The sequence below is a fragment of the Sturnus vulgaris genome, chromosome 14 (genome assembly GCF_052056855.1).
Source record: "Sturnus vulgaris isolate bStuVul1 chromosome 14, bStuVul1.hap1, whole genome shotgun sequence".
Taxonomy (NCBI): Eukaryota; Metazoa; Chordata; class Aves; order Passeriformes; family Sturnidae; genus Sturnus; species Sturnus vulgaris.
This window is the reverse complement of record NC_142256.1, coordinates 8929926-8949768: the sequence shown is the minus strand read 5'-3', so window position 1 is coordinate 8949768 and position 19843 is coordinate 8929926. Positions and strand designations below refer to the sequence as shown.

At 39.2% G+C, this 19843-nt stretch overlaps 1 protein-coding gene across 4 annotated transcripts in view; it reads left to right on the top strand.

Annotated features, from left to right (window-relative positions):
- The window catches only part of DACH2 (dachshund family transcription factor 2), a 245161-nt gene that overhangs the window by 133944 nt on the left and 91374 nt on the right, over positions 1-19843 (top strand). The gene's annotated exons all lie outside the window — the stretch shown is intronic.

Sequence of the window (19843 nt, the reverse complement as noted above, 5' to 3'; positions counted from 1 at the left end):
GCCTGGAAAGGCTGAGCTGGAACGGAGCAAAAGGGATAAAATAGGAATTTATTGAAAGGATTCACCTTGGGCAGTGCAAGTGCTACACCCAAATCAACTCCAAGATGGATCCTGGTCATGAGTTTTTACACTTTTATAAGTTTTGGTTCATCTGCATGTTGGGGTCAATTATCCACCCACAGCCCCAGGCTATGAAGTCTCAGCCCCCTGGTTTTGCCCCCTTTCCCTCTCTGTTATTTCTGATTTTTGGGTACCAGTTGTCCTTGATTCTCCAGCTAGAAAGGAATTGTTTTGTCACTACCCTGTGAAGAGAACTCACTTAACACCTAATATGAAGTTTCAGAGTCACACACTAAGCAGCAGAAATTCTGAAAATTATAAAAGCTAAAACCCAAGGCATCACTGTCCCTGAGCCCAAAACTCCCCCTGGGGACAGTCCTGGTACACATGGCACAGACAGGAATTATGTTCGTAGATCAATGTGCTGAGAAATTTGGAACCTTTCTTTCTCATTCCCCTCTTCTAACGTTTTTATATTGTTAGTGGTCCCTTTATTCCCGGCTTCTCGGTATTGTTAAATTCAGTTCTAGTAGTCTATATGTGCTTTTAATAGGGTTTTGTTTGTTTGTTTGTTTTTTGTTTTTTCAGATTTTGTTTTATTTTTTCTGATGAAACACAAATTAAGTTTGCTAAGCTCAGGACTCTTCAAATCCAAGGTGTTTGCTGCTGTTTGTGTCTCATGTGAATGAATGGCTGGTTTTAGCTCTGGTTCTAAGATGTGATTAGCTTTTGTTTCATACATCTGTCTAAAATTTGCTGCTTTTAGACATAAGAATCACAACTATAAAATTGCTGTCTAGCTGTAGAATTGCTGTCTGACTTAGTAAGAAGATGTGTGCTGATTTCCATTGATTTCTCTGTGTGTGTGTACATACCTAAAAAGCATCATATCAAATCGAGCTCTATAGATTCCCATAAATCTCTCAATGGGTTTCTCTTCTATGAAATTTCTAAGAAAAGAAATGAAAACTTTTCCATCTGACAGCTCTGGTTTTGTATTCTGGACAGAGTGATTGAACCTGCTCGTGTTCTTAACTTCTGTCCTGTAATAGTTATGTCAGGCAGATTGGTGTGGAATAGAGAGCTAATCTTAACACAGATCTACTGTAGCCTGACAGGTTTATATTTGACAAACACCCTTTTTAGGGAATGCCATCATGGAGTAGAAGATACAAAGATACAACAAATGGTACTTATTGCTGATAGATAAATAGGAAATTCTCCAAAGAAATCTTCCTGGTATTTGCTCTCATTAGGTTACTCTCTTTTCTTAAAAATAAATCAACAAAAGAGATGTTTAAAGTTAGATGCATTGAATCCCTTAGTAGGGTGGGTTTGGAAATGGGTTCTAGTTGTGTTCTATTGTGGTCACAGGCTCCCTTTTTCTGAGCATTCTTTACCATAAGTGTCCTTTACTGTTGGAGAACATAGAATATAAAGTGACAGAAAGATGTGTTTGTGGAAATCTTAAGCCATGTGAATTTATATATCAGTGTGCTCATATTACAGTCTTTCTGGAAACAAAAATGATTTTGTTAGGGTAAAATATTTATGCCTTAAGAGGAGGATGATTAAATAAAGGTATTGAGAAGGTATTTGGAGTTTCCAAATGTGAACTGTAGCTATGGAACCTGGAGCATTAAAAGCTGTGCTCATTAGATCAGGGGAGAGAATTAATACTCTATGTACTCAAGTAGGTATTACATTTGTTCTTATTAGAACACCTTGAAATTTGATTTCAGGTGTTTAAAGCATTCTTGAGCAGGGTTTGAGTCTCTTCTCTGTGACACTGTTCACTTGAATTACCTGATCTGCCTGAGCTCAGTGTCGTGGTTGGTCACTGCTGGGAAAGGCTGAGTGGGTTTTATGGGCTGGGCTCATTTATGTCTGCAGCACTGACCTCTGTTCTTCCTCTCAGTATGGATATTCCTACATAGTTTGTGATCTTTAGTGTTATGAATGATGATGAAATGGTGATCAGCTGGGCTCTGTCTCACAGAACCTTCTGCAGATGAAATAAAAGCTGTTGACAACACAGGGAACCATACAATTCCAGAATTAGGCCATTTTTCTTCTGACTGGGAGAGTCAGAGGTGAAGGGACCCAAGGATTAATCCACTGTTTATATCCATTTGTACCCTCACAACATGTGGATTAAATCTTCCCTGCACCTGTAGTATAACATTTTCCTCATGCTGTACAGTAATACCTTAACTAAAACCACCTCAGCTTTCTGGTGGCTTCAAAGACACGAAAAACCACAGTCAGGATGAAAGCATTTTATTGTTTGTAATTTTTAGCATAGTGCATATTAAATGTAATAACTGATGAGTTTAGGAGGATAATCTATTACCATATGCAAGAACCATGCTCCATAAGTTATACACATCTTTAGGAACTGTTAACTTTTATGGAATTTGCTGCAACAAATCATTCTGGGAATGCTGTGTACTTGTGTTTTCAATTGAGGCTCTAACATTTGGTTGAAGTATCTTCTGTACTCCTATCATCTCATAATTTCCTTCAGAGCAACGAGAGAACAATCTGCATGTTGGGTGGGAGGATGAGGGAATGCTAATTGAAACCATGTAATAAAAAGGTAATTTAGCAAAACTATTAGTTTTTGGTTTTTTACTATTTTAAACCTATTATTTTTAAAATTACATCTGTATTAAAAAGGCTGTAAAACTCCACTCCATGTCAGCACATTGCATCTTAATTCTCATTTTCCTTTGCATGAATGGTAAAATCTTTATAAATTGAGAACCAAAATTAATTGAATAAACTTGAGTTGAACATTTTTATGTTAACGTTTGGATTAAAAAAAGGCACATTGCAGACTTTTTGAAGAACATTTGATGGTTTCTAACATTGACCACACCTCAAACGCAGTAGGGGAAAAAAGTGCTGATGGAGGGAAACAAACCCCAAGAACAAATGTTAATTGGGTTGTGTTTATGGCTGGTTTTGGGCTGTATGGAGTTGCTTACACCCACATCTGTTGCTGGATGATGTTTTTCCAGCCACAGCCTTTATCAGAAAATGTTCTTTTCACCCTGGCAGCCAGTGGGGCTGCACAGTTCAGCACCTGGAGATGGGGCTGTGGGTTGACACAGGTAACTTTCCTTTCCCAGGTCACTTTTGAGCTGAATTGTGTTTTCCATGTCTGGTTCCTACAAATCCTTCAGGAGGAGGGAATTTATTATAGAGAGGACAATGCAGGGGTCTGGTGAGTGGGGAGAGCAGTGCTGGGACTGAGCAGGGGAGCAGAGAGCTCAGAGATCACCTGGCCCTTTTCTGAACGTGAAAAATCTTGTGATTGTGTGTTTGTGTGAATTGGAGTGTGTATTTGTATGAATTGGATTGTGTGTGTGTGAATTTGTGTGTTTGTGTGTGTGTTTGTGTGAATTTGTGTGTTTGTGTGTGGTTGTGTGAATTGGAGTGTGTGTGTGTGTGAATTTGTGTGTTTGTGTGTGTTTGTATGAATTGGAGTTTGTGTTTGTGTGAATTTGTGTGTTTGTGTGTGTGTGTGTGTGAATTTGTGTGTTTGTGTGTGTTTGTATGAATTGGAGTTTGTGTTTGTGTGAATTTGTGTGTTTGTGTGTGTGTTTGTGTGAATTTCAGTGTTTGTGTGCACCCCCAGGGCTGGGGCAGTGTTCACCCATTTTTTCCCTTTGCTCTCACTCATAAATGCTGGGATTACCTGGGCGATTGTTTCCTCAGAATGCCATAATGTAATCTCAAACCTAATACTCCAACAACCATGCACTAATTAAAACTGCAATTATATTTTTGCTCAAACAAAACGACTTAATAAACATTATCACAAACTGTTTACCCTTCCCAAAAACAATTTATGCTCACTAATACAATTTCCCATTAAAACTGCTGCCAGGTAAATTAAAAACTCTTGAAATAGTAAGTAAGTGGGAAATTAATTCAACAGTTTAATCTAGAGCTAATAACAGTTGCAAGCTCAGAAAAAGATTGCTACAGCAGGGAGTTAATTAACAGCTTATTCCCCATTTGATAAAAGTAATCCACTCTAATTCCAGTGTAATTTACCTCAATGTAATATAAAACCACAAGCTGCTTCTGGTGCTGGTAATTATTAGCCTTGTCCTGTGGCCACACTGACAATAAAATTCAGCAGTATCTTAATAATAAGAGGCAGTATGCTAAATGCCCACAATTAAAGATGTAACGTGGAATCTTGAAGCTGCAGCAATCATGTGCAAAGCTAAAGGGACTGGAGGTACAGTTGTGACAACCTCCAATTGCTGTTTCTCCTCCTCCTCCCCAAGGTGTGCCTTTCCTAGCCCAGGTTGTTTTCCTGCACGGAATTCTGCCTCAAAAATGCACCAAGGTACAGGGAGCAAACAGGGCCTGGGTCATTTCCAAGGGAAGCATGAAAGTTTGGAGCTCTTGACCTGAAATACCACACAGGGATCATAAATGCAGGGTGGCTCTTTTGACCTCCATTATAGTGACATCTGTTTTCCTTCCATTTGTCTTTTTGTGGGGTTAAAATCAAAGATCAGATTTAAAAAATATATACAAACATATATATACATACAGAAATGTATATGCAAATAGTAGTCTGTACAAATGCACAAGGAAAAAGTTTTATTACAAATATTCTTGTTTGGCCCTAGCATAGTATTTTCTGATATTAATTTTGATTTCCTCTTGAGCAGTCTATCAGCAAACTCAAACTTGCTATTTAAGTATTGCCAGCTTTGTTTAGTTTGGTTTCTGTCTGTGGGGCATCCTCCCTGCTTTATTTGCATGATGAGTTCTTAGCACTTTCCTATTGTCACTGATTTAGGGATGTCATAGTAAGGATAAGAACAAGTTAGTGCACTGTAATCACACTTCAGTACATGAAATTAAATGACCTATCTTGTCATGTAAATACTCACACTTGAAATAAAAAGTGTGTTATTTTAACCCAGTGGTTAATAACAAAGGGTGAGTTTGATTTTCTGCTGTCACCTAAAACATTTCTTTACCTTATTTATGTACTTGAGAAACTCCCTTCTGGGAAAGGAAAATAAATGCCTGGGATGTGCTCATTGGATAGCAATTGCTAACAGATACATCTGAAGTTAAAATTATAGGGATTTTTAAATTGTTCTAAGGAGAGGAAGGAGCCAAAGCCCAGGCTCTGGTGTGTGCTGTCATGGAGCAGTGTCAGAGCTGGTGACAAAGATGAGGACAGTGACTGCAGTGATGGCTCAGTTATAGGCATAGGTTTCCTTCCCACATGTTCCACAAGAAATCTGCATTTTCTGGGGGTAGTGCAGAGCCAGATGTTTAGAACTGAATTAGTGCTCGTAGCACAGGTGAGATCTGGTAGAACACTCCCCATACTCTTGTTTTCCTGTTAGTGCTCATTAGCTAAACCAGTGCACTTTTTTCTGCATAAATGTGGCTTTTCCATATTTATAATGTGAATAGTTTTGCCTACTTTCAATGCTGATTTTTAGTTTGACTGAGTAATCAGCCCTGGGGCAGGAATGTTTTCCCAAGGAGGGCTGGGCATCACACCAGCAGCTGGTGGGAGGGATGGGTGCTCCCAGGGGGCTGAAATCTCCATCCTTGGGCACTGTCCTGGCAAACCTGACTCTCAAAGGGCAGAGTTGGGCTTTCATGATCTCGAGGTCCTGTCCAACCTCAGCCAGCCAGTGCAATCCTTGTGGTGCTGTAATTTCTCCTTAATTTAATGGTAATTTATCATGTTAAGGTTTCTCTTTCAGGCTTTTTCCATCAAACAAGGTATGAGCTGTTTACTGAAAGAAACAGGAGAGAGGAGTAGACTGAATATGTGAAATGGGAGTTTTTTATTTCTGATAGAAGAACTCATAGGAGAAACTGTTGGTGTCTGACTGTATTTAAACACTGCTCCCCATTCCCACTTCAGTTATTTATGTACTTAACCACAATCAGTTCTACCAACTTTAAACTGAATTTACAGTTGAGTTGGGAAGGATTGTTTTTTATTTTAATTTTTGTTGTTTAACAAATCTTCAGTACAAGGACTGTAAAGGACTTTCTTTCCTGCTGACTCAGGAGTCATCCATAATCTGTATTTTGTCTATATACAAAATCTCTAATATGAGTGAAGCGATGCTTAAAATTCTGGAGGTCAAGGATTGAAACCCAATCATCTCCAAGTAGATCTCCCTGGAAATGAATCAGCACAGCTCATCAGCTGCTCACAGCCTGGCTAATGCAGTCCTGGGCTTGCACTGCCATCCCTGTGGCCACACTCCTGGAGCCTCAGCAGGGCTGGGGCAGGCTCAGAGCAGCTCTGGCACAGCAGCTTCAGCTGAATTCACATCCAGACTGTGCAGGTTGGGGAGCTGCTCTGCACTGCAGCTTGGGCTGAGGTGTTCTAACAGCCAGAGAAAGTTTTAGATTTAAATATGATTTCACAGTTGAATAATTTGTATTTTTTTTATTTCGTTGCACTTGACAATCGAAGGAAAAACATTCAAGCAATGTTTGAAAACAGCTCAGTTTGGTCTCGTCATTGCCTGTTCTTCAGATTCATCTCTGCAAGGTTATTGTTGTGAAAGGTTGTATCTAAATCAGTACAATATTCTCCATCAGTACAATACAATTCTCTAGAAAGAGAATTCATTCTTGTTAGTATTTAGCATTTCACCTGGATGTGGTGGGTGCAGCTGTGGGGGGCTGTGTGTCTCAGGATGGAGCAGTGGATGAGGAGATTTCTCTCACTCCTGGATGGTTCTGTGTCCCCAGCAGTGCCAGAATTCACAGGGTGGTGGAGTGCAATGGGCTGGCACCAGAAAGTTGCCATGGTCATGAGGTACAGGTAAATTTCTTATTACATTTTATATAAACCAGCCACTAGGCAGGTTTAAACCTTCCTGCCTGCTCTAAATATTATTTTTCCTAGGGAAATATGTTTGTGGGGGACATGTGCAACTGAGCAGACCATTAGAAAAATTTTTATTTCATGGGAGTATTAAAACCCCAGAATAACTATTGCATACACAATTATTGGGGCAAACAGTCTGTTTACACATCCATACCCAAATTATTCCATATTTTAAGGAGTGGTTCTGAGTCTCCCACAAGGAATTTTACACTCCCTGGGGGCAGCCTGTGGACCTGGGCTGCTCATGGGCTGCACCCTGGAGCAGACAGCAGTGTGTTGGAGGAGCATGCTGACCATCTTAGGCTGGGAAATCCCACCTGGGAGGAGCCTGCACTCTCAGCTGAGCTCCAGCAGTACCCAAGGAGCACATCCAGGTGCTCCTGGATTCAGTGCTGGGGAGTTCATCCCACGCCCAGCAAACCATCCCAGCATTTATTTATCCACGAAAACGACCTTTTTGTTTTCCCGTTCATGTTAAACTTTCTGCCGACTGCTGCAAATCCTTTGAACTTTTGTTTTCTGTGGTCAAGCACTTGCCATTTCTCTTTCACCTGTTGTCTTTTTTCCTGCCTCGACCCCCAGTGCCCCGAGCTGGACCCGGTGACCGGGGGCGTGCAGGTCCCTGACACGGGGACAGAAGTGACATCAGTGATGTTGGCAGCAGCTGAGACTTGCTGGAGATGCTCTGCAGGCAGCAGGGCAGGGATTGGGATTTGGGCAGGAGGTTTGCAAGGCTCAGGGAGAGCTGGGTGATGCAGTCCATGGCTCAGGTACGGTTTGAGCTCGTGTTTGCAGTCGTGAGCACATCTGTTAGCACAAGTCATTTATTCTCTTCTCCTGGTTTTGTCTGGCCTTTCAAACAACTTCCATTATGCTAATGTAATTAATAGGCATTCTAAAAAGCAGGATTAGGGCAGTTTATTTCAGGAGTGTCTGCTTTGCTTTTTTCGTTTTCTTTCCCATGCTGCCACTCCACATTTCACCACTAATGCTAAAAGAAGCTGCTTTTCTGCAATTCTTTCTGGCATAGAAGGGCTTTCCTGTGTTTCTCTGCCTCATTGACTCTCCATCTCATTTAAAAATCTTTGCTGAAGATACATCTTTTTCCCCTTGCATGACCCTCATAATTTTTATCTCTCTCTGCTGTTATTTTAGTATGTAATTTTACTTTTAAACTAGCTGATGGCCCTTCCTTGGAGAAGGGGCGATCAATAAATTATGTGCTGATTGTGTATATTCTTCATCATATTCTTGTATTTCATTGTCCAGACCCATAACAGTTGATATGTTTTTTTCTTGTACTTTTTCACCTTCTTTTGGGTATCGTTATTCTTGGCTTTTAATAATTGAAAGAAAATTTGGTCTTTTTCTATCATGAAAAAGAAAGAATGAATCTCTACCTGCTAAATATCATTTGTATCAATCAGTGGCCTTGCTGAGGAAACACAAGCTTGAGCAAACTCAACATGGGTTGAGCAAAGAAAGAGAATGATTTTCCTGAATAATTTTCACTTCATGTCACTAAATCATCACCAACAGCTTTTAGGGGTAATAAATTTCTGTGAAAAACTCACCAAGAACTTCTGAAATACTTCTTTGTGTGATAACAGTTTTGGGGGGGAGCTTCTGTAACAGCTTTAACGAGAGAAATTTTTGAGACTCACCTTGATCCTTCTCACAGGATGTCAAGGGGAACTTTGCAACTTTTTCTACAAGTTGTCATTAGTAGCAAGTTTGCAGAAGTGAGGTTTAGAGGAAGAAGATCCCACCTGTGGTAAATATGGCAACACAGAGCATGGGTGCAGGGATTCAAACAGAAATAATGTCATGCTCTGCTCTCAGATATAGACAGGTATTTCTTGTAGATCAGTTCTCTGGTCTCGTTACATGTTGATTAAGGAAAAAAAAGGACTGAGTAACTTCTGGTAATTTAGGTAGTTTTTCTGCCTATGAAATTCCAGCTTTTTTGGCAGCAGCTGTGTTGCTTAAAAAAGATGATCGGAACACTTATGATTAGAAAAGTCTGCCTCACTGCTGTTTTATCGGGTTTTAAAAATTAATTTAATATTAATCAGCTCTGTAAAGTAGCACCACCCATGTGTGAGTTACTGTCCCAGCTTTCAGGAATGGTTGGTGCTGGCACTTCATGCTGTCACTGGATAACTAAATTGTAATATTTAAAAAAGCAGGAACATATTCTTAGGTCATCTCAAAGCATGAATCCAATCTCATAAAGATTTTCATTATGGTTTGAGGGATGGGATGTGCATCTTACTCATTTGCTCACACAGACCCTTGCTGCTGACCCATTCATCAAATGCAGCAGCCCAGGCCAACAGGAATGAGCTCTCCAAGAAAGATAAAGAGCAGAAATCTCAAATGAAAGACATTGTTCTTTGTACCAGTTCACCTCATCTACCATCACCTGTAATTGAGATTATCCAGCTTCTCATCTGCCCCTGTACCAGGGTCCTGTGTGGGGAAGAAGGGGTAAAGAGAAGCCATAGAGTTCATAAAACAAAATTAGGGGAATTCCATGTCCTGAGTCAAGACAGTGCTGGAATATTATTTAGAAGCTTTTCAGCTATTTCAGTTTAATAATTGTTGAAAAAAAGAGCAAGCAATAGCACATTGTTGGCAAGAGAATGTCAGCCAGCCAAAAGCAATCACAAGGAGGGACTACCTTGCACTCTGAAAATGCTGATTGCACTTTCTGTGAAGCCAACAGCAAAAATATGCTTGTTTTATTTCTTACTTTTGGTAAACAACTTAATTAATGAATCTCTCATTGGCTAATGCTGTGCCTGCAGTGTTGCAGATGAATGTTGAACTATCACAGCTCCCAAAACTTGGAAGCTGACGCTCAATTTTGTAAATGTAACCCAGCAAGAAGTTATGATGCCTTTTCAAACTCCTTAGCAAAATTAAAAGGGCAGTTCTTATGGCAATAAACATTATTTACTAACATTTAAATATCCCCAGCAGTGAATTGTTGGATGAAATGTGTCAGAGTCCCTCCAGCAGCAGCAGGTGAGTTGGTACCAATAATTTGTGTCACTCTGGTTGGGCCAGGAATCTTTGACTTGAAGGGCTCCTGCTTCAAAGATTGCATTCCTGGTGAAACAGCAATTACTTTGTTACAGTTTGGAAATAAGAGTTGGAATTCCAGCAGAATTTGGTGGGGAATATCTCTGGGTGAGGTGGGTACTGCCTTGCCTGTGCAGATCTGCTTTGTAGGAGATGTGCACCATTCCTGAGCTCTGCTTCATTGTGATTATTTACTGGTTTCAAGATCCATGACAACTTTTATTGCTTGTTTCTTTTTTAAAAGTATTGGCATGAGAAATCCTGATAAAGCTGGTTTCATTTCTCTCTAGGAGACCGTGGATAAACAAAGAAAGGGAACCAAGTTGCAGTTACTGCAGCAGTGCTGCTCTCAAAATCTAGTTTGAACTATCCCAAAGTGTCTTCAACTTGGTAATAATATAGTTTTGCAAACTCCTAAAAGTGGATAGCCAAAATATTTATTTTAATGGGTATTTTTATTAAACTAGACAGCATTATTACTGCAACAGATTAAAGACCTATAATGTGACTTTAATACTATTATTAGATGTTAATGTCTTAGGAAAGCACTTTGAAGATGAAATAGTTCTCATTTACTTTTCCCTGTAATTAATCCTAATGTGTCAGGGGACAGCACATCTTTGCATCTTTGCCTCCTGTTCAGTTTGGCCAAATAGAAAAGAGAAGAATGTAAAACCATTATGCACCTGTGAGTGAGTGCAACTGGAAATTGTGAGTAAATCCAGTTGGAATCCAGTTGTACAAATCTCCCTCTTAATTTTCTGTTTCCACTGAATAAAACAAGAACTGGCAGCAGGTTGTCCAGTTTCCAGGATTTCTGGTGGGAATTAATTCATAATAGATTTGTTATTTCTACACTTAAAACACCATTTCATCCCATCACTGGTGATGTTATGCTCATCATATTACGAGTTCTTTCAGGAAGGGAAGAATAACTCATTTCCTGCTGGGAGTTTGTTTTCTGCACTTAAAACTGGAGAATAAATATTTTTGCTCAAGGTAAAAAACATTTAATCATCCAGACAAAAGTAAAATAACGATGTCTTCAGTGAATGTGGCTGCCCTTGGCTGTAGCTGCAGGGTCTGGTGGAGTGGGAGCCCCAGGGCTCCTGTGCCCCTGCAGGGCTGGGCTTCAGTCCTGCTGCACCTTCCTGTGCTCCTGTTTTTCACTGGGAAATTTCCATAGTTAAAAAGAAAACAAAAGAAAAGCCTCCCCGTGATCATTTTCGGTCTCTGGCTGTTATTTTTTAAAAGGTGCAGTTATTGATGTCTCTGTAGCAGATGGTGTGATCCCATGATGCCTCTTATAAAATGTGATATATAAGCATATACCTCAATAGTTCAGGGTTTGTAATATAAATCAGTCTTATGATATCCTCCACAGGCTGGTCCTTTTATATTCCTACTAAGGACCAAATTAATCAAGCACTATTTTGCTCTGATTTTTGCTTTATAGTCTTCTGTTTTTTATTTGGTAGAAGTTAATTTTTATCCATAAATACACTCGTGTTTTTTAATAAACTCCTTTTCTTGCACAGAACCTGACACAAAAGATTATGCAGAATTTATTAATTTCATTGTTTAAGGAGCACAATATTTTGAAACTCGAGCCTACCAGCAGAACAGTTGGATGACTGAAGATACAACTTCATTTACAATACATCTGAATAACTTGTATGGCATTCTGCTAATTGGTTTAATTACATTTTTTTCTGTCATTCAGCACATTTCTAATATACCATATGAAGTAGGTTTCTAATTCTTGATCTTCTTCCTTTGGAAATACCAGTAAACCACACATTCCACAGTTTTATCTTTAGATAGATGAAATTAATCTTCTTTGGGAAGTGTGTAAAAAGCAAGATACAGATTTGTGCTGCTGGACAGTGAAATGGATGAGACCAAGACCTGTTTTGGTGATGCCTAAATGTGCTGTACAATTAATGTTTAGGGTTTTGTGTCCTTTGAGGGATATCCAGAATAGCAAATGTTCAGCTGCTAAAACAAGTGAAGTTTGTATTGAACTTTCGTGGGCTTCATGTCTTGAGGGTAGAGAAGTGAAAATATTCCTGCCTTCAAGAGGAATCAAAAAATTTCAATGCCTGGTGAAATACAATTGAAGAGAAACAGGAATTCCACAGTGGGTGTTTATCAACAAACTGTTAGCAGTGGAAGAATGTATTTACATATATATATACATATAAATATAAATATATATATATAAAAATATCTATAACAACCCCCTCCATGTGGGGTGGATAGCAGCCTATCTAAAATTAAGTTTACAGCTGTGCTAATACCCAGCTTCCTTCCATGGCTTCCATCCTTGTTTTCTGTCCTTGAAAACAAGGTGTTTTAACACTGATGACAGTTAATGTGTTGATGTGAAGTTGAAGTTTTCTCCTTAGATTTGTATTATTTTTCTGTCAATCCCTAATCCTTCTGGTTTGAGGCAGTGGATTTTAAGCATCAGGTTGGCAGCAGTGTGGGTCAGTGCAGGCTGGGTGGGATCTGAAGGATGAGAATTCATTTTTTCAGTGAGCTGAGGTGCTGAGGAACAGACCAGGTTTATTTGTGATGCGTGGCCAGGTGCTGCAGGTGAGTTCAGTGAATAAAGGAAGGTGCACATTTGTAATACCTGAGGGTGCCACAGCTAAATTGCTGCTGGGTGCAGGTGTTCTGTGCCTGGGAGGGTCAGGGCTCAGCTGAGTGGGGTTTTGGTCTGCAGAGATCTCAGTGTCCAGGTGGGCTCAGCAAATCACTTCTTGCCTCAGCAGCAGAAATGTGGTGCAGAAAGTAATAAATAACAGCAAAAGGTGTATCAGGCCATGTCCTTCTAAAACAAAAGAGGGGAAAGCTTGAGATATTTTCCCTGTTTAAGAAGTAAAGAGGATAAAGAAGGAAAGAGCCTTGGTGTGGTTAAATTTGTGGCTGGAGGTTGGAGAGGCGCCTTTGGGGTGGGTTTTGGGTGGTCCTGGAGAAAGGTACTGGGAGAAGTGTGGGGGGAATCAACTCTTCCTTCCCTACTTTGCTTTTAGGGCTTGTGGTCAGGTGTGTCTCCTTTAATGATGATAAATTCCTGACTTTGTGACTTGGGAAATATCTCAGCTTTTTATCAGCTCCTTATCACTGCTGTAACACAGTGATAGAATAATTTGAAAATAGGAGCAGGAAGTTCTTCCCTTTATGTAATTTCTGTAGATTCTGAGGAGAAATGTTTGCATAACTCAGATGCAGTAATTTTTATTGTGATATAGTTCATGGTGTAAATCAATTAATTTTCATCAAAATGCTAAAAAGACAGTTTTGAACCTCGGGGTTGGGGCATTTCCTGCCATCACTGATTTTTTTCAGGGCTCATGAAACTCCTTTGGAAAGTTTGACTCTGTAGCCTACTAAACGATTTAGAGTTTTCTGCAGTTCTTCTGGTGGCTAATGATAATTAATTTTTTCTAGCAATAGTAATGATTTAGGCATATTGCTTTAATGAGTGTTATCTCATCTTTTCCCTAATTGAGCAAGTTGTCTTCAGCTAGCAAACACCATTATTGCTGACAGATTGGAAAGCAGCAGTTTGTAGATTGTAATCCATTCCTCTCTTACTCGTAGTTAGATTACAAATGTGGGTGTCCCCAAGAACTGTGAAATAATTTGGGAAAAGGGTCCAATCTGAACTCCTGCTTAGGGACACAGTTGTTTGTTTTAATTGAGTATTTCAATACCTTTTCTCAGTGCTCTGCACTTCCCCCTGAAATTTCTTGCTAGAAGTACCAGTGGTCCTGATTTTATAGTGGATAGTAACTCTTAAATTGGCCTAAGGTTAGGAAAAAATATTCTTAAAATTATTTATATGCATCCAGCCTTAACAACAGTGTTCAGACTTGACCTGATGTCATTCCAGTAAGAAAAAAATCTGGCCAAATACTTCAGATGTTTTTCCAAATGTTGGTACATGTTAAAGTCTTACCAAACTATTGAAACCTTCAACCAATTCATTTTAGTCAGATACAGCCGAAAGTTGAAGTATTTATAAAAGCTAAACAATGCCAAATGCATTTGGCTGAGATCAAAAACCAAATCTATTTGTTCTCTTTCATCTTCAGTGTTCCATTTCCTAGGAGTGTGACCTTAGTCAAACATCTATTAAAGTTAGCTTTTGATCTTACTCCCTTTACAAAAAAAAAAAAAAAAAAAAAAAAAAAGGAAAAAAAGTCAATCTTTAGAGTTTTCTTCCAGGGACAATCACAGTATTGTGTTTTAATGTTCCAGTAGCGTGTGAGTAAATAGGATTCTCTGATGTATGTGATAGAGCAGTGGCTAAATGGGACAATCATTTTTGTGTCAGAGACAAGAATCAAAAGGCAGCATTCTTCAGAAGCTGTTAACTGGAAAAATCCCCCCAGGTCAGTGGAAACACGTTAACTGGTCAGTGTGCTGTATTTTTGGGTCCTTTGATGAAAATGCCTTGTAATTTGATAACAGGTAGCTGTTCATTTGTAATACAATTTTCTCTTCACCAGTCAAAGCTGCCTAGTGATTAATCAGTAAAAAGGTTAATTTTCTTCTCAAGTATGAGCAGTTTGGTGGCTTTTTGAAAGAAATAAGGACAAATTATTTATTTCCTGAAGAGAATATAAATAAGTTTCTTGGTCATCTTTAAGTTCCTTCACATTAGGGGAGTCTGTCTCACATCCATCCTCGGCCCAGGGAAGTGAGTAGGTTTTCTTAAATACATACCAGTTCCTGAAAATAGGGAGGGGAATAAAATTACAGTTAAGATTTCCATTTAGCATACTGAGCTGCTCAGATATTAATTAATCATTGTCTATTAGATCTGTTTTTATCAATGTAGTGCTACTGTTAGGGAAATGTCAATTAAAGGATATAGTAGATAAATACTGGAAAGATTTATTTAAAATAAATATCTATAGAAGAAGCATTTGTCTTTTTAATAAACTTCAAAATTGACAAATGTTTTGCATGTTAAGCTTCTAAAATCAGAGTTACATGTTTACTGGGGATGCATTGGAATATCACCTAGATAACTTTATAATAATGAATTTATCAATGTGGGAAAGGCCTTAAAGTAGGTTTAAACCTCTCAGCTCTAAACAGATAGCTGCAAAAAGTACAGTATTAATATTGAGAAATGATTGAGAACTGCAGAGTACAATAATTGTGAAAGGAATGTTGCAAGGGGTTGGTTATATAATGTAGAATTCTGGAAAAGCAGGATGAAAGATACCTGCAGTATTTTTCTGAATTGAGTAAAAATATCTCAGTACATCTTGGACATCATTTATATTAAATGCAGTTTTATTTTTAAAGTAAATTTATTTAATTTCAATTTTAAAAATCCTGAGAATCTATTTTAAAATCTGAACATACTTTGACTACTGAAATAATTGCACAAAACCTGAGCTAAAAATGTTTGTTGCCATAGTTCTAGGAGAAATGAAACTGCTATACTGGTGCAAACTCATGAGTAAAGACCAGTAGAGTTGGTATGTAAAGATTTGCAAGGGCAAAGAGAATATTTGCATAATTTTAGATTACTCAGTGTTTCAATGCAGTAACTAAATTATTCCTCTCCTCCTCAAGCCTGCATTTGGCTTGGAGGCTGGAAGTTAATTCAGCTTGACCAGTGAGTAGAGACGTATCCTTTAAGATTTTAAAAATTGTGTACTTCATCTTCTACGTGTTATTTTTATTCACCACCTGGAACAAGAAAATAAGCTTCCAGTCAGTGTCTCACTTTTGAAAAATGTTCTTTACCTTGCACAGCGTAAAATGGAAATAGCTATTCTGGCATAACTTCATAAACAAAGGTGATATTAACCTATTGGGACTAAATTACTTGTCTCCTGTGTTATTTGTGCAAGTAAATGTGCATGAATAAGCTTCAGCAAAGCTGTAGGAAAGTAACTTAACAACAGAGAGATCAGAACTATCAGAAGTAAAAAAAAAAAAAAAAAAATGCTTAAGAAAAGCAAGTAAAGGTACCTGGTAATGCCATTCCTCACACGGTGGCTGTGGGATCAATAGTCATTCATTTGTGCCCCAAAGGAAACAGGGCTCTTTTGTTTCTTTACTGAGCATTCCCTGAAGTTACACCTGGTTTCTGCAGCCTGTGGGCAGCCTGCTCATTTTCCCTGTGCTCTTTGGGGCTGCACATATCCATCACCCACTCCAGAGGTGCCCAGAGCCCCAGCTCAGCTCTGGGGGGTGTCTGGGCAGCTCCTGCCACAGGAATTTGCTGTGCAGGTTGGAGCATTGCATGGAAGCTTGTCCTGCCTCAGGCACAGCCCTTGGGATTGTCCAGACCCTGCTGGCACTGGAAGGAGCTCATCCAGAATATCTCATTTCCTTCTTCCCATGTGGTTCACAGCCAGGTGCCAGGGTACCACAGCATCCTTCCTGCCACAGCCTGCACTGCTGCAAGGGATTTGGTGGCAAAATCTGCATTTCTGGGCGCTGGGTGAAGATCAGGCTGGGACTGCTTTGGAGGAATGTGGTTTTCCCTGAAATGGGAAACAAACCAGGATCCCAACAGGTTTTGTTAAGACAAAAGTGTAAAAAGAGATCAGAATGTGGCAGTAGGTGGAGTCCTCATTTGAAGAGGTAAAGGTCTCTGCTCCCCCAAATGTTATTTTATTTTACATTGAGCAATTAATGGAATATTCATTTGAGAATTACATTACATTCCCAAATGAATACTCCATTACATCACATCAGGCTTTTGCCTGATCACAGTAGTTGTAAATGTGAAAGCTTCTGCTTGAAGCTGGAGATCCCCTAATGCCCTCCCCAAATATTTTTTCACTGTGAATAAGTTGTGGTTTTTCAGATGATCTTAAAACACTGATATTTCGCTTTAATTCAACAGGCAGAATTGGGAAGTGGTTATAGATCTCAGAAGAACATTCCAGGAATTTCTGTTCCTAAGTGATGCTGCTTTCAAACTTGAATCTTTTGAGGTTGTGTTAATTAAATGCCATTTGGAGAGGAGTGTCTGGCCTCTCTCTTTTCTTTGCTTAGATTATTGTGCTTCAAATAAGCATAATATTTTTGTGAGTTTTATGAACTGGCCACAGATTTCTCAGCCTTAAGTCACCACGAGCTGTGTGTGATCAGAGCATTCTGTTTGTGTTCTGGCAGAGTCCTGAAAATGCCTTATGTGGAAGCAGCAGCATGTAGGGGATGAACCTACAAATTCACAAAGCACACTTTAACAATCCAGTCTCTAACCAGCAGTGCTGATCCTGGCAGTGTGTTGAGGTTTTTTTGTGAAATACTGTAGCATGATGAATTTGTGGAACCCACTATTCACTTAAAATCCTTGAAATACACCATTTAAAAAATGAGGATTGGGACAGCTGGGATGTAGCTGCCATGTGTCATCTGACACAAAACAAATATTTGTATGGTATTTTTTCCTGTCACAAGTAGGAAGTAGCTTGAAATCACTCACAAAGATATCCTTATTCTCAGAAGACCTTCCAGCCCAATTAATTTTACAAACTCAAGAGATTTGTGCCAGCTCCAGATAAGCTTTCATACTTTTTGGTACTTAGCTGAAAGGGCTTCCAAAAACTTCTGCCATTTCCCTTCTGTCATCAGTGCTTATGGACAGGTGCTTGAATCCCAGAGAAACTGATGTAATGGGAAAGGAATAAATGTGGAGAAAAAAGAAAGAACAGCAAATTCTGATTTCAGATGGCAGCACGTGCACCATGGCAGACTTGTGTGATTATAGAGAAGAACAGAAAGTGCATGGTCAGTATGGGGACTGTGAGGTTTTATATATGGATAATTTTAGGTTCTCAGGAACCCAAGAATATTCTAAAATGGGTAACAAAGCCCTCCAGTCAGAATCAAATGCTGATGGTGACCACCACTTCTTTCCTGTGACTTCTGAATGTTTAGCACTTCGGAGTTAATATTTTTTTCCTATAAATGGAATTTATTTTGTGTTGCTCTCAGGGAGGTAATTTAACACATTTCTGATTTAATTTTTAATTTTTTGAGTCCTTAGAAGATCCTTAGTCCTAGAAATGCAATCTTTAGTCTGTGACAGCATTATGAAATCATAAGCACATAGTCTGAGAGTTTGGGTGATTATGAGCATTAATTTAACTCACTGAAATCAGAGTCCTTATGCACAAATTTGTCACTCACTTGATGTTTGAAAACACCGCTTAAATATTGTAAGCTTCCATTTTGTGTCAAAAAGTTTCAAGACATGACTAAAACTGCACCAGATCTGCACTGAAGAATGTAAAAGTTACCGAGGGGTTGTGATTTTTTCAGTGGTAATTCAGTGGCTGCTGTGTCTGGCGTGTGCTTCCATCTCCTGAAAGCTGTACATCCAAAGTGGGATGGTCAGTCAATCAAATATACAGAAGAAGGTAAAGGTCACAGCAGTTCAGAATACTAAAAGTATTACACATTACAGCCTTGACAAATCATTCTCATGACATAGATTGTAAAAAAGAGCAGAAAATGTCACAAAATTAATCAATTCTCATGAGACCCACTGTAAGAGTGATGGAAAAAAAAGCAGTGTAACCCTCTCAGTGCTTTTTGAAGTTCTGATTTTCCTGTTTCCCTCCAAGAGGGGAAGCTGCAGTTCGGTTTCACATGAGATGCAGGTGCCTTTTTGGATAGGAAGCCAACTGTAAAATACACAGCTGGGTTTGCAGTGCATCAGCTTGAGCAGGAGTGCTCATCTTACAGAGCTAGGCACAAATTCGGGATTGAAATTTCTGTGTACTTCTAACTGAGCCTCTTGAGTCTAGATGGGAAATCTGACAGCTCTTGGGTCATCACTTCCTCATGTGGATGGAGGAAATGAAATATCCCAGGTTCTTGATGGAAAATATTCACATTAAAAATGTTTCCAGTCTTTCAGATGGATGTCAGGGAGGATAAGATCAGGACAGAGGTTATGAGTGGGGTGAGAAGTTTAAATAATAGAGACAGACTTAAATAACAGAGACATCCCGTGCTTTCATGAGATGAAAGCATCTGGAACTCTCCCCATGTTTAAAGCAGACCCTCAGATTTGTAAGAATCAGGGCTCTTACTGCTGTCTAAATATGTGGGAAATCAGAGTGACAACCTGTTGCTTCTATGAATTGTTCCACAGAGTGGCAGGGATGTTTTGATGTTTGGGGGTTTTAATTTTGTTTATGCTCATGTGAACCTTTGCATGAAATTGTTATTTTAATGTAAGGTGAGCAGGCACACCATGTTAAACAGAAATTACCAGGATTGCAAAGTCAAGCCGTCAGAAACTCAGAAACATTGGTGCAACACTAATTCTGATCCTTTGGGCATTTGGCAGTGTCTTTAAATGACATTATCAGTGTTTTCCCCAGCATCACTGCCTGGGTGATGGTGGAGCATCCATTGACCTGTGTGGGATGAAGAGAGCTGTCTGTGTGTCTGTCCCCATCCTGCACTGCAGAAGGAGAAGTTACCTGGGGGATATTTAGGGACTGCACAAAAGCAGGGAAGCAAGTCCCTCAAGAAAAAACCGTGACATTTTCAAGATGACTAGAGCTTCTCTGTGAAAGATTGATTAATTTCTCACAATTCTTGACAAATATGAGTAATATTTGTTTGGCTCTTTTTTCCCCCTCAGTAGGATTCTTTTGCCATAGTATAATGTTTCTGACATTTTGAAGTGATGGTATTTAAAAATGTTAGGCCACTCACAATCTTTTTAAGTATTGTCTGAAATGTTTTGGTAAGGATCATCTTTAGTAGTTTCTTAACTTTCATTAA